This window comes from Pogoniulus pusillus, chromosome Z, assembly GCF_015220805.1.
Source record: "Pogoniulus pusillus isolate bPogPus1 chromosome Z, bPogPus1.pri, whole genome shotgun sequence".
In the NCBI taxonomy this organism is placed as follows: Eukaryota; Metazoa; Chordata; class Aves; order Piciformes; family Lybiidae; genus Pogoniulus; species Pogoniulus pusillus.
In genome coordinates, this window is record NC_087309.1 from 43,881,489 (window position 1) to 43,897,372 (window position 15,884).

Genomic DNA, 15,884 nt, shown 5'->3' on the forward strand with positions numbered 1-15,884 from the left:
TGGAGCCGTTGGTCACATTTCTCTTAATGCACTACAGAAAAACATTTGCCTTCTTGTCACAAGAGCACACTGGTGAAGACTGGAACTGAATAGAACAAGACTGGATGCAGTACTGACTCCTGGGGAAAACCATTAGCAGCAGGCCTCCAACTAGACTCTGCACTGCTGATCACAATCCTCTGAGCTCTGCTGTTCAGTCAGCTCTCAGTCCACTTCACTGTCCACTCATCTAACCCACGCTTCCTAAACTTACCTACGAGGATGTTACAGGAGATAGTGTCAAAAGCCTTGCTAAAGTCAAGGGAGACAACATCTGCTGTCCCACTCTCATCTACCCAGCTAGTCGCACCATCATAGAAAGCCATCAGATTGGTCAAGCATGATTTCCTCTTCATGAATCCATGATGACTATTCCAGATAATCCTCTCTTCCTCCACACCCTTAGAAATCTCTAGAATGAGTTGTTCCATCAGGTTTGCAGGGATGGACACAAGGCTGACTGACCTGTGGTTTTCTGGGTCCTTCTTCTTGCCCTTTTTGAATACTGTCATGACACCTGTTTTCCTCAAGTCCTCGACACCTCTACTGCTCTCCCATGACCCTCCAAAAATCATGGAGAGTGTCCTAGCAATAGTTTCAACCAGCTCCTTCAGCACTTGTGAGCGCATCCCATCACAGCCCATGGACTTCAGAGTATCCAGCTTGCCTAGATGATCTCAAAGCCAATCCTCCTTGACTTGTCAGTGGTGGACCCAGTGCTGTTTAACATCTCTATAGACAGAGGAATCAAGGGCACCCTCAGTAAGTTTGCAGGTGACACCAAGCTGTGTGGCACAGTGGACTTGCTAGAGGGAAGAGATCCATCCAGAGGGACCTGGACAGGCTGGAGAGTCTATGCCAGCCTCATGAAATTCAACATGGCCAAGTGTAAGGTCCTCCACCTGGGTTGGTGCAATCCCAAGCACAAATACAGGCCTCTGTATTCTTTGCCACCAGGTCAATGACTTCAGCTATGGGCCCACATTTTCCCTGGTCTTCCTTTTCCTATTAAGTAGAGGCCAAACCTGCTCCACATTGGTTTATTGAGTGTTATTTTAAATATAAAAAGTTATGTATACACAAAGTTATGCATCCTTGATGCAGACCTGAAGCTACACTAGAGAAGAACTGTTCATAGTAAAACATAAAATCTATTCAACCTGACAGCTGAGTTTTTACAATTTGTTGTTGAGGAATGGATTAGGCTGATGAGAGTAAATCTATGCCACAAAGTCTAAACCAGTTGCAGTTAAATTTTCTCTATATTTTGATAATATTTAGAAGATCTGAACCATTTATAAAAAGATCTGTCTTATAGGTACTTGGAGGTATTATCACAAGAAGTATAAGAGATTATTTACAGTATTTTAAGATTCTGCTTCCATAACATTGGAATTCCTATGTGGATGATTAAAAAGTTTTCACAGATTTAAAACTCAAAACACACATTCTAGCCAAATTAAGTAATGCTTCTCTGTCTGCTCTTTCTCACAAAAGGAGCATGCAAAGACTCTACAAATTCACCCTGAGGAAAATCTGCAATAAAGTACTTACATGGTTATCTCAACATCAAAGGGCATATTCACATAAGCATGTAAAACTGAACCTATCTCCTCTTTTACCTAGGGAAGAGTATCAACAGGAAAGCCCACGACAGTTTGTGAGTTACCTGCTCCCCCACTCCTATGAAATCACCCAGACCAGACTCAGCCAGCTGCAAATTAAGGAATGAAGCTTCATATTTACAGCTTAGCACAATATGCAATCAGATATTTGCAATATATACAGCTATATATACACATATATACAAGAGAAAAATTATACAGAAATACAACATCCCCTCCCAGAAACCAGAGCTGCCAGAAGGGGCTCCCAAACACCCTTCCACCTTCTTTCCACCCCTCTACTTCATCCCAGACTTTGTCTTACACACAAGGTGAGTTTGGAGGATCAGCCAGGAGGGTTAGAAAGCAGAAGGATTAGTTACACAAAAAGTAGTTTAGAGAGAACAGTACAGGCTCCAGCTGCAACAGAGAGCCACTGAGTTATCTATGTTTTGTCTTCTTGTTTTTATTCATCTCAGCCAGCCTATGAGTGAAATAGACATCACCACTGTCTCCTTTTCACAGCCTACAATCTAATTTCTCTCCCTAGAATATTTCAGCTTGTCTATTCACAGAGCCTATTTTTGGAAATATTGTGTCAGCCACGTAGTGGTTTAAGGCTTATTGGAATATTCTAATAAGAGAAATTAGATCATTGGTTGTAAAAGAATAACAATGATAAGGTCTGTATCATTCATTAGCTTGCTGAAAGGGATAAAAAGCCTAAGTATAAACAATTCTTTCTTCTGTACTCTGGGGTGCTGGATCTCTTCACTTGTCTCTTTGCTTCTCCTTCACTCTAATCTCTTCTGCTAACCTTGGCTGACCAGATAACACATATGCCTTGACTGTTGTTTTCTGTCTGGCGAGAGAGAGGGTGGTATGGGTCCCTTCTGGACTTTCTTTGTCCAGGGGGGGAAGTTTGGATTTCTTTATTATTTCTCAGCTGTATATAATTGTAAATACATGTAAATATGTTGTCTATATATGCTTCCAACATTTACCTTTGCTGTAAATATAGCTTTATCTTACTTCCAATCCATCTGAGCTGGTCTGGTAAATTTTAGTTTGGGAGGGGAGAGAGGGGAAGAGAGTTCCCAACCCACTACAAGCCATGATGGTGCAATCTCTTCATTACTTGAGGTGAAAATGTTACAGCTAAATACTTTTACAAGTTTGTGTGTTTGTTTGTTTTTTTCAAGAGGGAAAACAAAGACTTCAAAATGAAAGTTCTGGCTGCAGTAAAGTATTATGGGACATGAAGTTCAGACTGTAACACCAGAGGTTTCCTGTTGCAGTTGCTGTTTTTGGTTCTGGGTTTGGTGTGTTAGCTTTTTCTGCTGGGTTGGCACAGGATGTGAGGTATGGGATGGGGGTAGTTTGCTGGCTTCTGCTGCTGCTTCTGCATTTTGCTGCACTATTTTCTGGCAAATACACTAAGGTAATCGTGCATTGTGTTACCTCATTTTTTTCAGTAAAGCTCTTTATCTCAATCCAGAGTTGGGAGTTTTTTTTGTGAGTTTATCTCAGTTCTGTGTTGTGGGAAGCAGGCTATGTGCTAAACTGACACAAATAAACATGTGAAAAATGACAGTTCAGAGTTATTTTAAATGCTTGTAATAACTATTTCAAACCCTGTTCAGAAGCTTTAAAACACCATCTGACATTCATACAAATTGTGATTGGATATTTTAGTTTCCTAAGAAAGAGAGAGAGAGAGAGAAAGGGAGGGAGGGAGGGAGGGAGGGAGGAAGGAAGGAAGGAAGGAAGGAAGGAAGGAAGGAAGGAAGGAAGGAAGGAAGGAAGGAAGGAAGGAAGGAAGGAAGGAAGGAAGGAAGGAAGGAAGGAAGGAAGGAAGGAAGGAAGAGAGAAAGAGAGAGAGAGAGAGAGAAAGAGAGAGAGAAAGAGAGAGAGAGAGAGAGAGAGAGAGAAAGAGAGAAAGAGAGAAAGAGAGAGAGAGAGAGAGAGAAAGAGAAAGAAAGAAAGAAAGAAAGAAAGAAAGAAAGAAAGAAAGAAAGAAAGAAAGAAAGAAAGAAAGAAAGAAAGAAAGAAAGAAAGAAAGAAAGAAAGAAAGAAAGAAAGAAAGAAAGAAAGAAAGAAAGAAAGAAAGAAAGAAAGAAAGAAAGAAAGAAAGAAAGAAAGAAAGAAAGAAAGAAGGAAAGAAAAAGAAAGAGTGGATAGTTCAATTAATTTTTTTATTTCCATTTGACTGCTTCTGCAAACTAATACAGGTTTTTTGGACTCTCTTCAGACTGTTCTCATGGAAACTTAAAATTCTGACTACAAAGCAAGTCACTGGAGAATTTGATTCTCCTCTCCAGTTTGGGTACATAACTTTCCACATTAAAATCAATAGGCATTAGACAGTTAAACAGTTCTGCATAGTACTCTGGCCAGACTAAATTATGCTGGAAAATGGTTACAGATCTTAAGCCTGGAACTTTTTTCAGATATGTTAATGGTCTGTACAGGAAAACACTTCCCTTTTTACCACTGTCATTTTCTTCTTTACTGCATATTTTTGTGAAATGTAAATTGATCCTTGTGTTTCGGCACCGTTCAGTAACTCGCCAGGCAGTAATTTTTTATTTGGCCTAACCTGAATAGCCTGTCAGTTGTCTCAACAATCAGTGATATATGGAGAGCACCTAAAAAAAAACCCTCATTGTTGTATATTAAAGTTCAAAAATTAAAAATTGTAAACAGTAGAAGGAATGTAAAAATGTGGCAGTCAGCTATACATAGAACAAAACCAGCAGAAAACCATTTCCATTTCCTCTTTTTATGTACAAAAAGAGAACTGAAGAGCGATTTAAAGTATCCATCCTGACTTTTGCAAACGCATTTGGGTAAAGGTATAAGATGAAGGTGTAGACTGAAAAGTTACAGGGTTAGAAAGTATGATAAGAAAGAGATGAATCACTGGATGAATGGGAACATGCTTATAGGACTCCCTAAATCCCAACAACATCTAATTATTTTCTTTCTTTCTGTTTCTTTTTTTTTTATTTGTTCTGTGTTTTTTTTCCCCAAACATGTGGTTTCAAACCTACATGACATAATTCTTTAAAACTGCAGTAGATTCCTAGACAATGTATGGATAAATTAGATCAATATCGCATATTTATATAAAATGCATTATTTTTTCAAAAGATAGTGGAATCTGAAGAATAGCAATGTGTTTTAAACTCAGTTTTAGTAGTAAAACACAAATACAGATAAAGTAAGTCCTTTCCAAATACTCTTACAGCTAATATAAGAAAAAAAATATATAAATTGATTTAAAAGTATAGAAGTCTGTGAAACAATAGAAAAATATGAGGAAACATCTTTGGAAAGAACTTACTCATCTGAGGACTACAAAAGGCCCAAAGAACCCAAGCACACATCCTGCATGTGGTTTTTCTTGACATTATCAACTGCAGGAAATGTTCCTGCCTGCTGTATAAAGCCTCAACAGTTTTTGCGCAGAGCGCTAAGCTCCACAGTCACTCCAGTTGGTACTCAGGATGAAGGAGTATGATGGAATTCTTACAACTATGAAAAACACAAACAGCACAAGAAAGGGACATGTGCTCTGCAGTCTGCATATTGTTCTTCAAGTAGACAAAAAAGGAGCAATCTCTAGCCCTGCTAAACAGACTGTTAAAAAATACAGCCTGCTGTGGAACCACTGGCATGTCCATGTGACACATGCTTGGGCTTTCTACTTTATTTCAGTATGTTTCTGCAGGGTTAAAAGTACAGAATACTTTTAATGCATCTTCACATCCCTAAGGATTTTCTCACAAACCCTTCTTAAAATCCTTACCTTTAGAATGGCAATGAGAATATGGCCATTTGCCACGCAGTATCACAGCAGAATCAGGTATTACCTCAAATCTTTGAGGAACAATTCATCATTACTATAAAGTCATGAGATGAATTTGTCAAGGCATTATGCTGTAAAGTGTTACTAATTGTGTATGATCCCACCGCACTTATAAATGAAAGAGTAAGGATCTTGAAGCTTTGGAGCTGATGCAGAACCCACACCACGGCAGAGAGCAAAACTTCAGGGGTTTACAATTGTGTGTGAAACACCCTGGCTTCCTTTCATGTAATTCAATTTGGTTTTTGTTTTTTTCAGGGCTGCCTTGAAATGTCAGCTGTTCCCAAGTAAGGAAAAACATTTCTACGCAAACTCTGTGAAACTAAATAGGACCTTTTCAGACGACAGCACTGTAGATACTTTTTTAATACTTGGCTGGTTGCAGCTGTCATTTCAAAACCTCACATTCTTGGGCTATTAGGTAACTACCTCCACGTCAGTTACTTTCTGTTCCAGTGTAAAGGTGACTTCCATGCAAAACAAGTCATCTAATCATATTATTTTTAAAACAGAAGTCATCGCTTTCAGGGATATTCTCATTTAATGAATGAAAAACTACTCCTGACTTATTTTGAAGTTTTTTTTGTTTTTGTTTTTGGTTTTTTTTTTTTTGTTTTTTTTGGTTAACTTTCTTCATTAATTGTCGCTGTAATCTGAAACAATTTCTTGTTTGCTTTCAGACAGATGAATGTTAGGATTTATTTCAGAACATACTCTTCCTGTTACCAAAGCTACTTCAGAAAGTGGGCATTTTAAATTCCATCCTTTCCTCATTCTAGAGACAGCCTTTAAAATATTAATGCAATTCACTCTATATAATTTACAAGATTTCTGACCTTTAATGTAGTTTTTGAAATTTTTATGCAAGAAAATGTCATTTTCTCCAGAAAATTTTTATGACTATATAGAAGCCCTGCTGGTACTGTTAAAGTAATTATCTTAATAGAGATTTTTGTTCTCCCGTTCTACTCATCAAGCTCTTGTCTCCTGAGTTACTCTGTAGCCATTTTATTTACCTGTTGGATACCTAAATCCTTCCTTTGTGCTGAGTTTTGATATGTAACTTACTTTTTAATTTCACACTTCCATTTTCAAAGTAACTTTCATTAAAGAGTGATGTTTAAACATTTACTGAGATTTAAACATTATGTAACTTGTCAAGAACAGTTCCGTTTCTCTAAGGGACAGAAGCAGACGTGCAAACCTGCATATTCATGCATGATACTGCACACAACAAGGTGCAACACTTGATTAGCACATTTCTCTGCAAGGCTGCAGTATTTCCACAAAGTCCTTTAGGAGTTTCATTGTTCTTCATATCACTACACAGCCCTAGGAGATCATTTATTTTTTTCTAAAACTTCAGATAACAAAACACAGCAAAAGAATCTCAACTTTCATTTTCATGGACTTTTCTAGGGAAAATGTGAAAATGCAGTGCAATGCCAAGCCAGTGTCTGGCCTGCAGCTGCCTGTGCTGACAGACCACCGTGGGCAGCAGTGTGAATTCAGGGAAGGAGTCCCCAGGGTTGGGGAGGAAGGGGTCAAGCTAGTTGCCTGGGAAGCACAGGAAGCTTGAGCAGAACCTCTTCTTCCTCACACAGGCACACACACAGCCAGTAAGGCTGCAGCCACTCATAGTATTGCTCTGTGTGGGACGACCAGTGACTATTCTTGTGGAGGGCAACTCTCTTAAACAGAAACTTTTGCTGCTTCCAAATCGTTGGTGGCAGTAGCCAGGGGAGCAAGTTCATTTTCCTTGGGTAATCAGCTCAGCTCAGCAGCTGGGACATGTTAACTGTCTGTTCTGGAATGACAAATCTTATCTAGACTACTGAGACGTCTTCAGCATCAATCAAACAGCAAAGACAAATTTATTTATCTATCTACACATTTATTTATTTATTTATAGCTTTCATAGACATAGTTTCATAGACAAACTTCGGATTATTTTTTTAAAATCCCTTAAGGCTGAAATAATGTTGATTAAAATGTGTGAAGTTATTCCTGTCCTTGTAGTCACTTTAAAGACAATAAAGGCATTGCTACAAACTATGGATGCAATTGATGCAAGTCGAGACATTTCTATTTCCTCATCTGCTTTACTGTTTGAATTTCTACCACTTTCACATACACACACACACAAATAATTTTGAAAATGGGACACAGAAAAAAAAGGAATCTGTACAAGCTAAGTTGTCAGCTATTTTGCCCTCTCGATGTATTTCAGACTAGGAAGATGTATCAATTGCTTATTACAAACAGACCCTTTCCAATCTCCTTAGGAAACAGGACAATCAATCTTGTGTAATTTTTGCTCCAAAACATTGTGCTCTAAAAAAAAGGTTTGGTTGGGTTTTTTTTGGTTGGTTGGTTGGTTGGTTTTATTTTACCATGCATTTTTACTCAATATTTAGCTAGACTCAGTAAGAGACTTTCCACAGTGTATATTTTCCATTAAAAATGAGAGTATCAGTGCATGGCAAATGGCAACATATTCTGAAGGAGAACTAATAGGCTGTGACTTCCTCTCTCTTTGAGACCAGAAAAAAATACTATGTTAACCAATTACTTGCCTGAGATGCTAACCCCCTTTACAAACACTTCTCCCAAGCCTTCAATTACATCCACAGTGCCCTCATTTTTCAAATTCTCAGGCTCAGTTGCTTATTCAGGACAGCTCAGCTCAACAACTAAGCGATTGGTGAATTCAGACTACATTTAGCTGCTACGATTCCTTGGATGTGTGACCTGTAATAGCATACAAAAATACAATAAAATAAATCACCCATCCAGAGTGGGACAGTGAGTTCTATCTGTTAAGCTCTCTGTCAGTGCCAGTTCAGGGGTCTTGTTAAAGCTGGAAAGACATTTACACCTCTTCTATGAGATGAACAACAACAGAGAAACAACAGCTTGTAAAATATCCATAATATTTCAGTACAACTCTTACTGAAGCCATGTAATGAAATCTCAACCCAAAGAACTACTTCTAGGCTTATGGGGACAGTTTTTTTAATAATGCCACCCTTTCTTGCAATTAGTTTCTTAATGTGTGTGTTTAAAGACTATATGCTTCTTATTGTATGCTTTTAAAGTGCATATAAAATTCTTAAGAAACCCCCCAACAGCACTGCTTAAAGAGCCAAGCATTTTCAGGGTAACAGTAAAACTATACGTGTAAATATAAGGTTCACCCACATAGGCACACAAGGAGTACAGAGGCATGACTGGAGGAGGAGGAACCCCAATAGCCCAGTCAGAGAAAGTAAGCCACAGCCCGGCACGTCTCTGGGGATCCTCAGCCCCACAGGCTAGGGGTGACATCCATCATGGTGAGTCAGTGGGATAGGTTTCCAAGAGCATGTTACAGAATAAGGGTGGACTGCCAAATGACACAGGACATTTTATGGGATCTGGGGAAGAGCACTTTGGAACTGCATGGGACTTATCATGGCATGTACAGGGTAAGAAACAAAAAAAAAAAAAAAAAGGGAAGGAGGCAGATCCAGGTGGTTTCATGAGTAAAAAGAATGGGAAAATAAAGGTGTAGGGGGTTAAATGTCGCTTGTCTGGAACATGCCCTGTGCTAGATCATAGAATCGTAGAATTGTTTCATCTGGAAAAGACCTCCCGATAAGATCATTGACTCCATCTGTCAACCCTAGATCATCATGTCCGTTAAACTATGTACCAAAGTGCCATGCCTGCACATTTCTTGAACACCTCTGAGGATAATGACTCCATCACCTCCCTGGGCAGCCTATTCAAGTGCCTGACCACTCTTTCAGTAAAGAAGTTTTTTCATAATATCCAAACTAAGGCTCCTCTGGCACAATTTGAGGCCATTTTCTCTTCTTCTATCACCTTATACCAAGGAAAAGACACTAAACCACACCTCAGTTATAGAGACCAATGAGGCTTCCCCTCAGCCTCCTCTTCTCCAGACTAAATGATCACAGTTCCCTACAGCCATTTCTCTTAAGACTTGTGCCCTAGACCTTTCATCAGGTTTTTTTTTTTCCCACTCTGGACACTTTTTAGCAAGAAAATGTCTTTTGTGTAATGAGGGACCCAAAACTGAACACAGTATTTGAGATGCTGCCTCACCAGTTCTGAGTAGAGGGGCACAATGACTTGCCTGCTCTTGCTGGCCATACTATACAGGCCAGGATGTTGTTGCCCTTCTTGGACACCTAACCACTCTTCTGGGTCATGTTCATGGATGACAACGAGCAGCCCCAAGGCCTTTTCTGCAAGGCAGCCTTCCAGCCACTCTTCCCCAAGCCTCCAGCATTGCATGGGGTTGTTGTGAGGTTAAGTCCAGTTCCTAGCATCTGGCTTTGTTAAATCTTACACAGCTGACCTTGGCCCATAGATCCAGCTTGTCCAGATCCCTCTGCAAAACCTTCCTACTCTCAAGCAGATCAGCACTCGCACCCAATTTAGTGTCATCTACAGACTTACAGGGAGTGCATTGAATTCCCTCATCCAGATCATTGATAAAGATATTAAAGAGAGCTGGGCCCCAGTACTGAGGGAATACCACTTGTAACTGCCTGCAGCTAGATTTAACTCCATTCACCACCACTCGTTGGGCCACACGGCGTGTCCTGCACTCCTATTAAGATCCACTCTAACTGTCTTCCTGGACAAGGGTCTCTCTGTTCTGTGAGTGCACATGCAACCAGAGTCAGACTGTCTGTGGTTGTCTCCATGGTGCCAGCCAACAGAAGCCGCCCATGTATGCCTGCTAATCACTATCAGGTCAGAACAGCCAATGAGTAGCTTGAGTGGCCTTGGAAACATATGCTGGGTGTGGCATCGGGAGGAGGCACCTACCAAAGGGGCCAGGGGCATAGACTATGGATCTGGAGGCTGACCATGAGGCCTATTTGCATATGTGTATATCTCCAAGCCTAGACATGAAGGTGTTCAATGTGTAAGTGGGCAAACATACACAAATGAGGAAAACAAGGACCAGCTACAGGGTATGTAGATACTAGGGCATCTGAGTCAGGCTCCGTATTTATGTACCACTAATGGACCTTCATCCTGAACCATCAGAGTGAGGACAGGATGTGGAAAGTGGAGCTGTTTGTTTCTGCCTGAAAGCTGAGGACTTCCATACAGAATCACAGAATCATAGAAGGGTCTAGGTTGGAAGGGACCTCAAGGATCATCCAGCTCCAAACACCTGCTGTAGGCAGGGACACCTCCCACTAGAGCAGGCTGCTCAAGGCCTCATCCAACCTGGCCTAAAACATCTCCAGGGAGGAAGCACCCATAACCTCCCTGGGCAACCCATTCTAATGTCTCACCATCCTCACTGTAAAGAACTTCCTCCTAAGATCTAATCTCTCTTCCAGTTTAAACTCATTACCCCTCATCCTGTCATTACAAGACCTTGTAAATAGTCCCAGCCTTCCTGTAGACCCCCTTCAGATACTGGAAGGCCACTATAAGGTCTCCTCAAATCCTTCTCTTCTCCAGACTGAAAAGACTCAACTCTCATAGCCTGTCCTCATATGTGCTGATGTCCATATCTAGAGCCACGCACGTGTGTTTATCAGTACGTGGATGTGTGTGTGCCTATGGAGAAGGCATGCTTACACTGCACAGAGACTGCACACACAGGGTGGATCTGACAACACTGAGCTCAGGAAGCCTCACCTCTATGGGGCATGTATGAAAATATGAATTCTAAGATTACATGCACAATCAAATGCATCATTAGACTGTATATAAACACTTCAGTAACAAAGAAAAAAGCCACTTCCTCCTATAAATTTTGAAGGAAAACTCAAAGCAGAAAGTACTGTATTGCTTCAAGTCTCAAAATCAATACAGGAGAATAGAAACCATTAGTGCAATCAGCATTCATGTTACTGGCAATTCTAATATCCATGACTAACTTACTAAGTACGAATTATTTACTCTTTTTTCTTGTTGGTACTATGGAAGAAAAAAGAATCTGCTGAATCAGATCTTTGGCGGATGCTTTCATCTGAGCTGTAAAGGAGTTTTCAGCAATTAATAGCCAGCTGCACATCCTGATATAATGCCAGATGGGTTCTGCGTCATTAAGCGTTACTGAAATGAACTTCTATTTATCAGGTAATGGTCCCCCAAAATAGATCTGTGGTAGAGCAAAACAGTTTTCTTAGGAGAAAAAGGTGTATTTCAGGAGTAATTTGATCATTATGACTTAATTTCATTTTTTAAAGTAAAGATACAAAATGCTGCTTCGTTGTGCAGATCATTCCTATATGGGAGGGACAGAATATTAGGAATCTACATCAACATTTCAAAGGAAATTCCTCTGACAAAACCATCAGCGCTGTTGACAGTTAACAGTCCTTGATATTGCTTTTAAGATGTTGCTTCTCCAATATTTATGCTGTTACCTAAAAGACAGGCAGAAAACAGGTTCACTATTGACAGAGTAGCTCTGTACAATTAAATTCTGAGATCACATGCAGTAATAGGCTACCTAAACCCATTCACAACCTTCATAGATTATTTCCATAGGTACCTCCCTCAGTTTTGGGAGTGTTTAGTTTTCAATTTTTAAGATAGATTAGCAGAAATACAAAATATTCCCAACTGCATAAGAAGTTTATTTGAACAGTATTCAGAGTGCATTTGTTACTACTGAAGTACTAGACACGCTGCATGATGAGTGTCTGTAGAAGGGATCTAATGACATCGGTCAGGGTTGTTGCAGTGTTTCTACTTACTGATTCTGCAATGGGAAGAGCTAAGGAGAGCTTGTGGAAAAAATACACCACTTTAAATCTGGTGTGGGTTTTAAATTTTCAGGAAACAGTGCAAGGCTTTGTCCTGAGCAAGAAACAATGGTTAACTGCCAAGGCAATGAAGGCGCAAGGTGTTTTGTGGAAGCTACAGGATGCCTTTGTGCATCTGCAAGAAGCAAGTTACACACATAGGAATGCCAACTTAAAAGTCATCAAACAGTGCAAGTGACCAGAATTTTAACATTTCCTAGCATTTGGATCCTTTGAACTTTCTTGTTTTTAACACATTTACATTTGTTTTCACATAAGATCATAAACGACCGTTTTATTTTTTCCTGCAAAAGTGATTTTATATGGTGCTAAATTTATTCAAGCAGCTGCATGCAAAATTATGCGTTAGTACATTCTGTAATCTTTAATGGAAGGAAACAGGAATTCTGTTAGAAAGTGTCTTTGCAACTACACCATTTGCATGTTCATAACAAGCTCCTGAGAATGTAACTGGCTATTTCTACATTCCCCCATAACTGTATTTTTCAAGCATCTGAGACTTAAAAGGCAAGAAGTTGGTCTGGTACAACCAGGAAAGTATTTAAACACTTTTGAAGAGATGTGAAAATATTATAATTGAATGAGATTAATAACATTGCGTCCCATAATACTGAGGCATGCAAAGTAAGGGTGGACCATTGCTTTTCCTTGTCCTGGTGGTGTACAAGTTTTTTGATCCATATCTCTACTCCCACCCATACTCATACCTAGGTCTGAAGGGAAATAAACCCAAGCATAAATGTGTTCCCTGTTTTCCTGACAAGACAGGAAATAGTCAACTCAGTAAATAAAATTTCTACTGCAGGAATGTTTAAAATGGTAACAGATAAAAACTCCATTAATATTCATCTGTCCTATCAGGTGCTATCATTCTATCCACATACGAACCCAGATAGATACAAAGAACTGAACAACATCCTGAAATTCTTAAGACTAGGTGTTTTTTTTTTTCAGACTTTTCCAATGATCTTGTCTCAAAGAGGGCAAACCAAGGCTAAGAGCTGACAGAAAACAATCACCCTCAACGATTATTTCTTTTTTACATAAGACATCTTTGTTAAAACTCAACATCATAAGCAAGACCTTCTTCAGTGAGAAACTGGTAATATCTAACAATGACAACCAGTATTCGCTCATTAAGATTCACAAAGACAAATTTCACTGAGCAACCACTTTAGACAAAAATAAGATTTGATACAATGTAATCCAGAAATGAGAACAGCCTGCATGATATAAAGTGAGAAGGAAGCTCCAGGCCCCACCACCTTTTGCCCTCTGAAAACTTTTCTGTCCTTGCATTTCCATCACGTCTGCCCCTGCATTTAGAATAAACTCCTTGAGGCAAACATTACTTCTCACCATGAAATTTAACAATGCTCACCGAGGAAAAATGAATTCTTAATCTTGAATGTAACCATTATGCTCAACAGTAAAGGCAAAGAACAGGTATGAAATTTCTTAGACGCAAAGACCACAGGAGAAAGTGCTTTTGATCCTTCCATTTATCCCTCTGTAAATGTAGTAAACAGGAATAATGCTAATTACCTTGCCTCCTCATAGGAAACTCGATATCAAATCAATCATTTACCATTGAAAGTAAACATTGTGGGGAAAAAAAGAGAGAAATAAAAGGAATAAACAAATAAATAATGAATACTGAAATTAAAACGAACCAGATGAAGTTCAACACAGAGGAACTGGATGAAGTTCAACAAGGACAAGTGCAGAATCCTGCTTTTGGGGAAGAATAATAAACTCCACCAGTACAGGCTGGGAGGTGATCTGCTGGAAAGCAGCCCTGTGGGGAGAGGTCTGGGGGACCTGGTGGATAACAAGTTATCCATGGCACAGCAATGTGCCCTGGTGGCCAAGAAGGCCAATGGGATCCTGGGGTGTAATAGGAATAATATATCCAGCAGATCAAGGGAGGTTCTCCTCCCCCTCTACTCTGCCCTGGTGAGACTCCATCTTGAATACTGTGTTCAGTTTTGGGCTCCCCAGTTTAAGAGGGACAGGGATCTGCTGGAGAGAGTCCAGTAGAGGGCTATGAGGATGATTAGGGGACAGGAGGGCATTGCTTATGAGGAGAGGCTGAGGGACTTGGGGCTTTTTAGTCTGGAGAAGAGCAGACTTAGAGGGGATTTGATAAATGTTTATAAATATCTGAGGACTGGCCAGGAGGCAGGGGTCGACAGGCTCTGCTTACTTGCTCCCTGTGATAGGCCAAGAAGCAATGGGTGTAAGTTGCAGCAAAAGAGCTTCCACCTCAATACAAGGGGGAACTTCTTTCCTATAAGGGTCACGGAGCACTGGAACAGGCTCCCCAGGAAGATTGTGAGGTCTCCTTCTCTGGAGACTTTCAAGGCCTGTCTGGATGTGTTCCTCTGTGATCTGTGTTAGATAGCATTGTCCTGCTGTGGCAGAGAGGCTGGTCTCCTTGGGTCCCTTCCAACCCCTAGCATCCTGTGGCCCTGTGATAAAAAGGAAAAATCTTCAGCTTTTTCATTTAAGAAGTATTTTTAATAATAAGCTATTCATGTAAATAGGAAAAGGTATTTAAAATAGATTCTGGATTTCTCTCTAGAATAGTGTCCACTATACAATCGGGCCATTACGAAATAAAATGATCCTTCTGTTGTAAGGCCCTTAGCACTGCAGGTCCCGATTCCAGATTTCTTAATAGAAAACCATTTGCCAGCTTCTAAGAAACTGATATTGCATGTTACACAGGTGTTCTTTTTTCCTCTCCCAAAAACAAGTACTAATTCCTATTAATAGAAGATTCCAGTTCCTACTAACAGAATGTGTTCTATAATTTTGAAGACTGGGGGTGGGGATGATGACTGGAAACTGCAGCTACTGTAGTTTAGGTAAGAACTACAATATACTTTCTGCATTTAGGTAAGAAGCTGCCTTGTATCTTCTTAGCTCCATTACTGACAGTTACTGAAAAACACTACATCCTCAGGGAGATCTGGGGCATATTTAAACATAAGAATTATCTACAATCTTCCCACACGAGCTATTACAGAAGACACTTTGCTGGCCTACAAGCTTTTGTAGTCCATCCCGAATCTAGACCTAATGCAACTTGTACCATGGAACCATGATCAAGGAGAACTGGTGTCAAACATATCAAGCCAGATGCTGAGAAGGCAAAAATGAACAAACTCGAGTATTACAGCATTCAAAAATGCTCTATTTATTCACTAATCTTTTACACATTCCTCATTGGAAGCCACTACATAAGGTTCAGAGCTTCACATCTGCTAATGTCATATTCCATATAGTGGTAATATTCTCTGATATGAAAATGCATAAAATTAACAGAGTAGGTTGACATTAAAGACACTTCACTACTTCTTCCAAAGGGTTCTGTATGAAACAGCTTTGCTATAGTTTTATCTGTTACAACAACAGAAGAGGCTTTAAAAATAATTATACTTGTAGATACATTGTTTCTAGTTTTATGTTAAATTGTTTGAAATGTTTGCAGATATTCTCTTTCTCAGTATTTTTTCCAATAATGAAATCAAGATAAAAGGAAAATGTAAAATTAAA

General features: G+C 39.7%; 1 protein-coding gene across 2 annotated transcripts in view; it reads right to left on the reverse strand.

Moving 5' to 3' along the window:
• PDE4D (phosphodiesterase 4D) overlaps positions 1 to 15,884 on the reverse strand; it is a 422,688-nt gene that overhangs the window by 299,576 nt on the left and 107,228 nt on the right. The window lies entirely within an intron of this gene.